Below are 9,236 nucleotides of genomic sequence, written 5' to 3'. Positions count from 1 at the left end.
GTAAGTGATCTAGGCCAAAGAAACTTCCAGACTCTTCTCTGTTCTTCTCCTTTATGTGGTCAGAGACAAAGAAGGTCCTTGAGACAGCATTGGAAGTTGTATGCGGAAGATGCCAGAACCTCCGCCAACCTGAGTCCCTGAAAGACTGCATGGAGCAGGAATTGTCTCTCTACCACCAACCACCTCTGCTGACCTGGGATATCCTTGTTCAAGTCTTAGGTGAGAAATAATCAAGCTTTCATTGCGTTGAGTTGCTACATTTGTATTTACTTACTTATTTATTGGCCATGCCTCACATCATGCAGGATCTTAAGTTCCCTGACCAAGGGTCTAACCTATGCCCGCTGCATTGGAAGCATGGAGTCTTAACCAGTGGACCACCAGGCAAGTCCTTGAGCTGCTACATTTTTAGGTTCTTTTTTGCAGCAATTTTGCCCACATAAACCATTACCAAGTCATAATGTACTGTGCAACTGCAAAGTATTTTTTTTCAGTATTATTATTCTAAGCTCAGCTCTCTACCAGCTTAATTTTTATGACATACGCCAACCTGTTCATTTTAATAATATGTTCACAATAATAAAAATATCTGCATTGCCACTCTACAATTTCTCTTAAACTGTAACTGTTATCATGACAATTTTAAAGCAAGAAAATTCAGTGGTTCCTAACACCAATTATCCAAGCTTGGATGATCTGATGCAAGAAACAAATAAGTCACACCCTATGAGAGAAGCCACTTATGGACTAGGTTGTTCTCATTTACAACCCATGAAACAAACCCAGAGAACCAAGCAATGGGGTGTGATTTAGAAGCTCCAGGGAGGCCCTCCTCTTTCAGCCTTGTGGAGAAAGGAACACAACTTTAAAAAAAAAAAAATTAATGGTAATTTGGGTTGCCAATGCTATAATAAGGATTTCTAGCCTCTCCTACTTGATTCATCCAAATATCACTGTCAATTATGCTTTGTATGCTGTGGGTGCTCAGTGGTGTCCTACTCTTTGCAACCCTTTGGACTGTAGCCCACCAGGCTCGTGTGTTCGTGAAATTCTCCAGGCAAGAATACTGGAGTGGGTTGCCATTTCCTGCTCCAGGGAATCTTCCCAACCCTGGAGATGGAACCGGGATCTCCTGTGGCTCCTGCCTTGCGGGCAGATTCTTTACCTGCTGAGTCAGCCTTGGAGGCACTGCTTTATTCTTTTGTTCCCAAACTCAAGAGTTCATAACGACTCCAGCTCTTTACCCTGGCTTCCAAGACTCTAGAATCTGCTCCTACTTGGCCTTCAATCTCATTTCCCATCAGACAGAGACCTTTCCACGGAGTGGACTCCCCAGGCTTGACCGACAGCAGGTACTGCCCATCCAGTGATCACACTTTCTCTCCTAGGAAAGGGCAAGTGATGGCTGCCAGTGTCCCTGAGTTCCTACTGCCCTGTGATTGCAGGAGACAGGAAGAGAGTTCCCTTACAGTAATTCTCAATATCATTTCAAAAATACAAGATTAAATCTTCTGTGGCCTCTAGCAGAATCCTCCTGAGCTCTTTAAACCATCAAACCATCTCCATGCCCCACAGATAAATGGAGCTCCTTTACCACCCATGATTCTCTGATCTGGCCCCAAATGACTTACAGGATTCTCCTGTACAAACTACATCCCCTCCTGCCCGATTCTGCTATCATTCTCGATGTGGTCTCACCCTACTGAGTTCTATGTTCCTGACTCCAGTCTCTTCCTGCATGCAATTGAATCCCCCCAACTTTGCCACCCCAGTCACCTCAGAAAATGCTCCTCTCCCAATGCCAGTCCTCTCGGCTTTTACAAATTTCACCCATCACTCTGTCCCATATCTGTGAGAGGACCCCGCAATTCAAACCAGAACATGTAGCAGCAGCTCAGCAAATGTCTGATGATCTCATCACTTTGAATTGTTGAGTTGAGATGTGCAGTAAGTCACTTCAGTCATGTCTGACTCTGAGACCCTGTGGACTGTAGCCCACTAGGCTCCTCTGGCCATGGGATTCTCCAGGCAAGAATCCTGGAGTGGGTTGCCATGCGCTCCCCCAGGGGATCTTCCTGACCCAGGGATAGAACTCGCATCTCTATGTGTCCTCCATCAGCAGTTCTTTACCACTTTTGCCCCCTGGGAAGCCCATGTATCACTCTTTGCACTCCTTTATTTAAATTCCTGATAATAATAATATAATCATTTATTAACTGAGTCCACCCTCAGATTTTCCAGCTCAGCGGTCTGGGTGGAGCCTGAGAATTAATATTTCTAACAAGTTCCCAGAGGGTGAGGCTGATAGTGGGAGGACCATATTTGAGCACCACCACCCTCTGCATCCCCCAGCCCTAAACCAAGTATCTTCAAGCATACTGACAAGGTAAGCCCCCTTACTTGTCAAGGAGGACAATGCTGTGGGCTGGATTCCATCCCTCTCAGCCATCGCAGGAACATCACAGACAAGGAAACGAAAGCTATGAGTCAGGAGACTCTTATTGTCCCCTGTTAAGCTACTGATGGGTTCCTGTGAGGGTGTGGGAGCCAAGCTGAGAAGCCCTGGTGAGTGCTGAGCACAAAGGAGGACGAGCGTTACAGGTGAAATTACAGCAGCTACCAAACAGACCGGCGGCGTGAGTCATGCCAGCGCTATGTGAGAAGCAGTATTACGACAGAACGGATCCCAAGGCCGCTGACAGCTAGCTCTGACAGGCCCTCTTATCCACAGGAACAAAGTACAGGCTGTGCTCTAGGTGAACCTCCAGGGATCGCTTTAGCCCAGATCCCTGACAGTCTAATAGGAGATTTTCCTTTTCATGGCGACGGAGCCGTTCTCTCCTGATGCCTTTCTGAGTATGTGTGTGGCTGATAACAGACTCATTTCCCTCGGAAAATGTCCTTTCCTTCTCTCCCTCTCTCTTTCACAATTCTGGATTTCCTTAAAGGAATGAAAGGGGGAGAGAGAGAATGAAGGAATAAACAGCAATTTTTCATGATATTCCCTTTCCATCTCATGCTGATGGGTCCAGACTATAAACGTCAAGGCCAGGGGACAGCCTCTCACCTGCCTTATTCACTTCCCTGGTGAAGTAGGCACCTGGACAGCCTCATCCACATCCCTCATGGGTACCAAGCTGCCATCATCGTGCGGTCAAGCCCTCCCACCTCTCGATCATCTGATCATCCGGGAGCAGGAGCCAGAGGGCTGCTCCTGGAAGCCACAGGGCACCTGATAGCTGCGGCTGTCCCTGGAATCCTGTGGGAAAGGGGGAAGGGGCAGAGCTGTTCGCCCAGGCTGCTTCTCCTCCATTTATGGCCTCCAGGGTATCCCACCACCTCCCTTGCCTCAAACTGTCTGGGCCTCTCAGATAGCAAGTGACTCATTTTCCATCCATCAGAGATGAGACTTAAATAAATAAAAAGGTACTTCGTGGGGCGGCTGGGCCTAATGATAAGCAATTATAGGAAGCCAAACGAAGGCAGTGCTTTGTGCGGGGCCTGTGAAATTGGTTAAGCAAAAAGAATAATGGCCCGTTTCGGTGATTCATCCCTCTGCTCATTTCAGAGGGAGCATTATCTCAGTTAAGTGATGCAATTAATATGAAAATGAGAGAATCATTGTTTAAGGAGATGAGAGGGAAGCGGAGAGGGGGCCGGATGCCACAGTGGAAGAATAAGGGCCACTGAGATGGAAATTTGCATAGGTCAGTAGCAATGTGGCGCCTCTAGCACAGATTCATAGCTTAGTGTGCATTGTAATACATCGCCATTAAATTCTCATTATGGTGACCTGTGTCTAACACAATTCAATTTTTCAGAATCTTAATGATAAAAAGTTAATTACACTAAGGTGAACACCTTTTGTACTGGGCCTTAAAATAAAACATAGAAAGGGCATTGTGAGTACCTCAGGACACTGCCAGGGAAGGTTGAGGGGGGGTGTTAAATTACTGTTTTATTAACCATAACATGATTTGCAGGTTGATTGTGTGTGTGTGTGTGTGTGTGTGTGTGTGAGCTTTGCAGATCTTTTGTAATGAAGTCAAGAGTGATAAATAAGGTGTTTGCCTCTTCACTTTTCTTTTTTGCTTCCCTGCTTCTCTGTTGGTATTTTTCCACTCAGTAGCTGGCAGACAGTATTCCAAGGGCCGGTTAACATCTTTGGACGTAGAAAAGGAAGAGGACAGGGATTGAAGTGGAGTGTGTGGTGGAGAGCTCAGAGGGTCATGAGTCATGGTGACAGGTGGGGGCTGTCACCAGCTCACTCTGTGTTTTGGCCATGGCGTGTCATACCCAAAGGGCTCCAAGCAGAGATGGGGAAAAGAGCATGACCTGGTTTTTACAGCACAGAATCACCTGTAGCTGCTGCCTCTTTTCTGCTCTGTGTTGCCGACTTTAAAAAATGTACAGTGTGAGAGTTTCAAGTTAGGTTTTATTTGGGCCCAAATAAGGAATAGCTCAGGAGAGCACATTTCAGATAGCTCTGAGAAACAGCTCCAAAGAGGTAGAGGGAAGGTCAGTATATATGTGACTTCAGTGAACAGGGAGTTCACTCAATCAAGCACATATTTTTGCAGGTTTCTGCTAGTCACGGGAAGCAGAGGTCACCATGAAGGACTTTATTGCTTTTCTAGATGTGAGGAGATGCAAGAACTGGGCTCGTAAAATCAGCTCTTGAAAATATCTAAGACCTGTTCTGCCAGATTTTCCAGAGCACAGAGAGTACCTCATTTCTGATCTCCATTCTGATCTCCTTTCAGGGGGTGTTGAAGGTCAGCAACTGCAGCAGCTCCTAATTTAATCTTTGTAGAGGTAGATGGGAAATGCCCTTGGCAAGTGCCAATTAGTAGTTGACAATGCCTTTGATCCAATTATCTAAACTCTCAGGGTTTTAGCATCCTCTTGGGAGAAAAAGATCATGTTACCTTTCTTGAGGGAATTGCTCTGAGGATTTGGGATCAAGAATATACCCTGGAGCCAAGGCATTGTGCTCTGGGGAAGAGAGAAACCTCGGATTGAGATTCTCCCTACCCAGGCCACTGCTGTGTGGAGATCCCAGGATAGGGAGGGAACCCCCATCACCATGACTGGCCAGGAGGCAAAAACTTTAATGGAAGACTTAGAGGGGTAAGAAGTGTTAAGTAGTGAGAAAAGGAAAAAGGAGTCCAGAATGGTGGAGACTGAAAGACAAAGAAGGGAAAAGCTCCCAAAAATAGAACAAAGGAAGGTCCGAGGACCAGAGTGAGAACCTCAGGAAAACAAACAGCCCTCCTGGCTAGCCCAAATTACATAGGGTAGGCTCAGGGGGAGGAGAAAAAAGCATATCAAAAGAGGAGCCAAAATTGGGCCATGGGTTTCTCTTCTCTGCATCTTTTGGGTCAGTCTGCCCTCACACCTCGAGGATGTATTTTCTTTTATTTTCTAAATAAAACGGAGCTGTAACACTGGTCCATCCAAGGAAATTACATGGGGCTGTAACACTGGTCTGTCCATTGCTTCAAATTTTTGTTGCGATGAGACAGAACCAAGGAAATTACAAATCCCCCCAACAGAAGGAAAGACAATATATTAAAACGCAAATTCATGTCAGGATAGCAGTGACATTCGCTTCAAAGGGAAAATGACAACACATCTCAAGAAACTCAAAGAATCATTCTGCCATAGACAGGACATTCCCATAAATTCACTCAGACTTCTCTTTGAAGGTCAGAGAATTGTTGATAATCACTCTCCAAAAGGACTGGGAATTGAGGAAGATGTGATTGGAGTTTATCAGGAGCACACAGGGGCTCATTCAGCCATTTAGATATTCTTTTTGTTTTCTTTCTTTTCCCTTAATTCTCTTTTATTTTTTAAAAGAATTCTTTTGTAATGTGGTGTTCAAACCAGAATTGAAAACTGGAACCCCCATCTCTAAAACATCTGGTCATTTGAATTCTAGTGCCTATGATTCATTATTGTTTATTTACATTGTGCTGTGTTTTGGTGATCATACCTCAGCCTGCTTCATATCACGCTCTCCTTTTTAAAAATTATATGAGTATAAAAAAGATAACTAATGAAAATTAAGATACAGCACAAAGAACCCTACTTAATGCGTTGTGGTGACCTGAATGGGAAGAAAGTCCACAAAGAATGGAATGTATGTATATGTATGGCTGATTCACCTTACTGTGCAGCCTAAACCACACAACATTGAAAAGCAACTGTTTGTTGTTATTCAGTTGCTAAGTCATGTCTGACTCTTTGAGACCCCAAGGACTGCAGCATATCAGGCTTCCCTGTCCTACATTATCTTCCAGAGTTGGCTCAAATTCATGTCTATTGAGTCAGTAATGCCATCCAACCATCTCATCCTCTGTTGCCCCCTTCTCCTCCTGCCCTCAATCTTTCTGAAAATCAGGGTCTTTTTGAATGAGTCAGCCCTTTGCATCAGGTGGGTAAAGTATTGGAGCTTCAGTTTCAGCATCAGTCTTTCTAATGAATATTAAGGATTGATTTCCTTTAAGACTGACTGGTTTGACCTCCATGCTGTCCAAGGGACTCTCAACAGTCTTCTCCAACACCACCCAGATGGAAAGCATCAATTCTTCAGTGTTCAACCCTCTTTATGGTCCAATCTTCACAAGTGTACATGACTACTGGAAAAACTATAGCAACTATACTCCAATAAAAATTAATTTAAAAAAATAAAAGTTACATATGTCCACAGAGAGACTGGCTGACTTCTCCAAGTCTGTGAATTTGTAGGCTTATGATAAATGAGATCAACTAATCCAAGGATTCATAAATGACTTTCCAATTGGCCCTGAAGTTCTAGCATGTGATTGCTTCTTTCCTGGACTATGACTTTCAGTGGGAGATGGAAGGTTTTCAGAGAACTAAACTATGGGGAAATGACCTGTTTTTAACTTGAAGCTACTTTTAAAATCTGAGGGTCTGGACTGAAAAAAGGGGAATATCAGATAGAAATCAAGGTAACAGAGGTGATAGGGAAAATGACTAACTTCAAAGATGGCTTCACTGAAGAGAAAGCATTTTAAGATGGAAGAAAAATCTTGTCAGAAGATCCCAGAAAAGTTCTAGTTTTCATTGGCAGTTAAAGTTACTCATGCAGGAGGGACTTCCCCAGATGTCCAGTGGTTAAGACTCTGATCTTCTGCTGCAGGGGCTCAGGTTCTAACTCTGGTCAGGGAACTAGGATGCCACATGCCCTGTGGCATGGCCAAAAATCAAAAAAGTTATCCGTGCAAACATGCATACAACAGAACACTGCTCTTTTTTAATTTATTTGTACTTTTGGACCTGGGATGTAGGTTTTAAATGGACCTTGTCTGCACCAACCTCATTAAAATAAACAAAATATTTGTGAAAAAAAAAACCATTAAAAAATAATATACCCTGTTTCACAAAATCACGGACATAGAGAATAGACTGGTGGTTGCCAAGGGGTGGGGGGTGGGAGAGGGTAGGAGTGGGAATTTGGATGCTGTGCTGTGCTTAGTCACTCAGTTGTGTCAGATTCTTTGTGACCCCAATGGACTGTAGCCCACCTGGCTCCTCTGTCCATGGGGATTCTCAGGCAAGAATACTGGAGTGGGTTGCCATGCCCTTCTCCAGGGGATCTACCCAGCCCAGGGATCAAACCCAGGTCTCCCATTTTGCAGGCAGATTCTTTACCATCTGAGCCACAAGGGAAGCCCAAGAATACTGGAAAAGGTAGTCTATCCCTTCTCCAAGGGATCTTCCTGACACAGGAATTGAACCAGGGTCTCTTGCACTGTAGGCAGATTTTTTACCAGCTGAGCTACTAGGGAAGCCCCCGGGGAATTTGGGGTTAACAGATGCAAACTGGTATATATAGAATGAATAGACAGTAAGGTTCTACTGTATAGCACAAGGAACTATATTCAAAATCCTGTGATAGACCATAATGGAAAAGAATATGAAAAAGAATATATCAGTTCAGTTCAGTCACTCAGTCGTGTCCGACTCTGTGACCCCATGGACAGCAGCACGCTAGGCTTCCCTGTCCGTCACCAACTCCCAGAGCCTACTCAAACTCATGTCATTTGCGTCAGTGATGCCATCCAACCACATCATTTTCTGTCTTCCCCATCCACCTTCAATCTTTCCCAGCATCAGGGCCTTTTCTGATGAGTCAGTTCTTCACATCAGGTGGCCAAAGTATTGGAGTTTCAGCTTCAACGTAAATGTTTCCAAAGAATATTCACGACTGATTTCCTTTAGGATGGACTAGTTGGATCTCCTTGCAGTCCAAGGCACTCTCAAGAGTCTTCTCCAACACCACAGTTCAAAAGCATCAATTCTTTAGCACTCAGCTTTCTTTATAGTCCAACTCCCACATCCATACATGACTATTGGAAAAACCATAACTTTGACTAGGAGGACCTTTCTTGATAATGTCTCTACTTTTTAATATGCTGTCTAGGTTGGTCATTGCTTTTCTTCCAAGGAGTAAGCATCTTTTAATTTCATCTGCAGTGATTTTGGAGCCCCCAAAAATAAAGTCAGCCACTGTTTTCACTGTTTCCCCATCTATTTGCCATAAAGTGATGGGACCAGATGCCATGATCTTCGTTTTCTGAATGTTGAGCTTTAAGCCAACTTTTTCACTCTCCTCTTCCAATTTCATCAAGGGGCTTTTGAGTTCCTCTTCACTTTCTGCCATAAAGGTGGTGTCATCTGGATATCTGAAGTTACTGATATTTCTCCTGGCAATCTTGATTTCAGCTTATGCTTCTTCCAGCCCAGCATTTCTCATGATGTACTCTGCATATAAGTTAAATAAGCAGGGTGGCAATATACAGCCTTGACGTACTCCTTTCCTGATTTGGAACCAGTCTGTTGTTCCATGTCCAGTTCTAACTGCTGCTTCCTGAACTGCATACAGATTTCTCAAGAGGCAGGTCAGGTGGTCTGGTATTCCCATCTCTAAAGAATGTATATATATATATATATATATATATATATATATATATATATACACACACACACATATATAATTATGACTCATTAATAGCTGAGTCATTTTGCTGTATAGCAGGAATTAATACAACATTGTAATTCAATGATACTTTAATAAAAAATAATTAAAAAGAAGAATATTCCGTGTTTCATGCCAGGTAGGGGGCAGGGAAGCACTGTTACCATCATCCTCATCCTCACTGTGGTCAGAGCTTCCACCTCCCACACTACAGGAATGCAATAAA

At 43.9% G+C, this 9,236-nt stretch overlaps 1 pseudogene; it reads left to right on the top strand.

Annotated features, from left to right (window-relative positions):
• Positions 1 to 4,968: 4,968 nt before the first annotated feature.
• On the top strand, positions 4,969 to 6,048 carry LOC106991216 (small ubiquitin-related modifier 1-like; annotated as a pseudogene).
• Positions 6,049 to 9,236: the final 3,188 nt, after the last annotated feature.

This window comes from Ovis aries, chromosome 6 (assembly GCF_016772045.2).
Source record: "Ovis aries strain OAR_USU_Benz2616 breed Rambouillet chromosome 6, ARS-UI_Ramb_v3.0, whole genome shotgun sequence".
In the NCBI taxonomy this organism is placed as follows: domain Eukaryota; kingdom Metazoa; phylum Chordata; class Mammalia; order Artiodactyla; family Bovidae; genus Ovis; species Ovis aries.
This window is presented reverse-complemented; position numbering and strand designations above follow the sequence as displayed.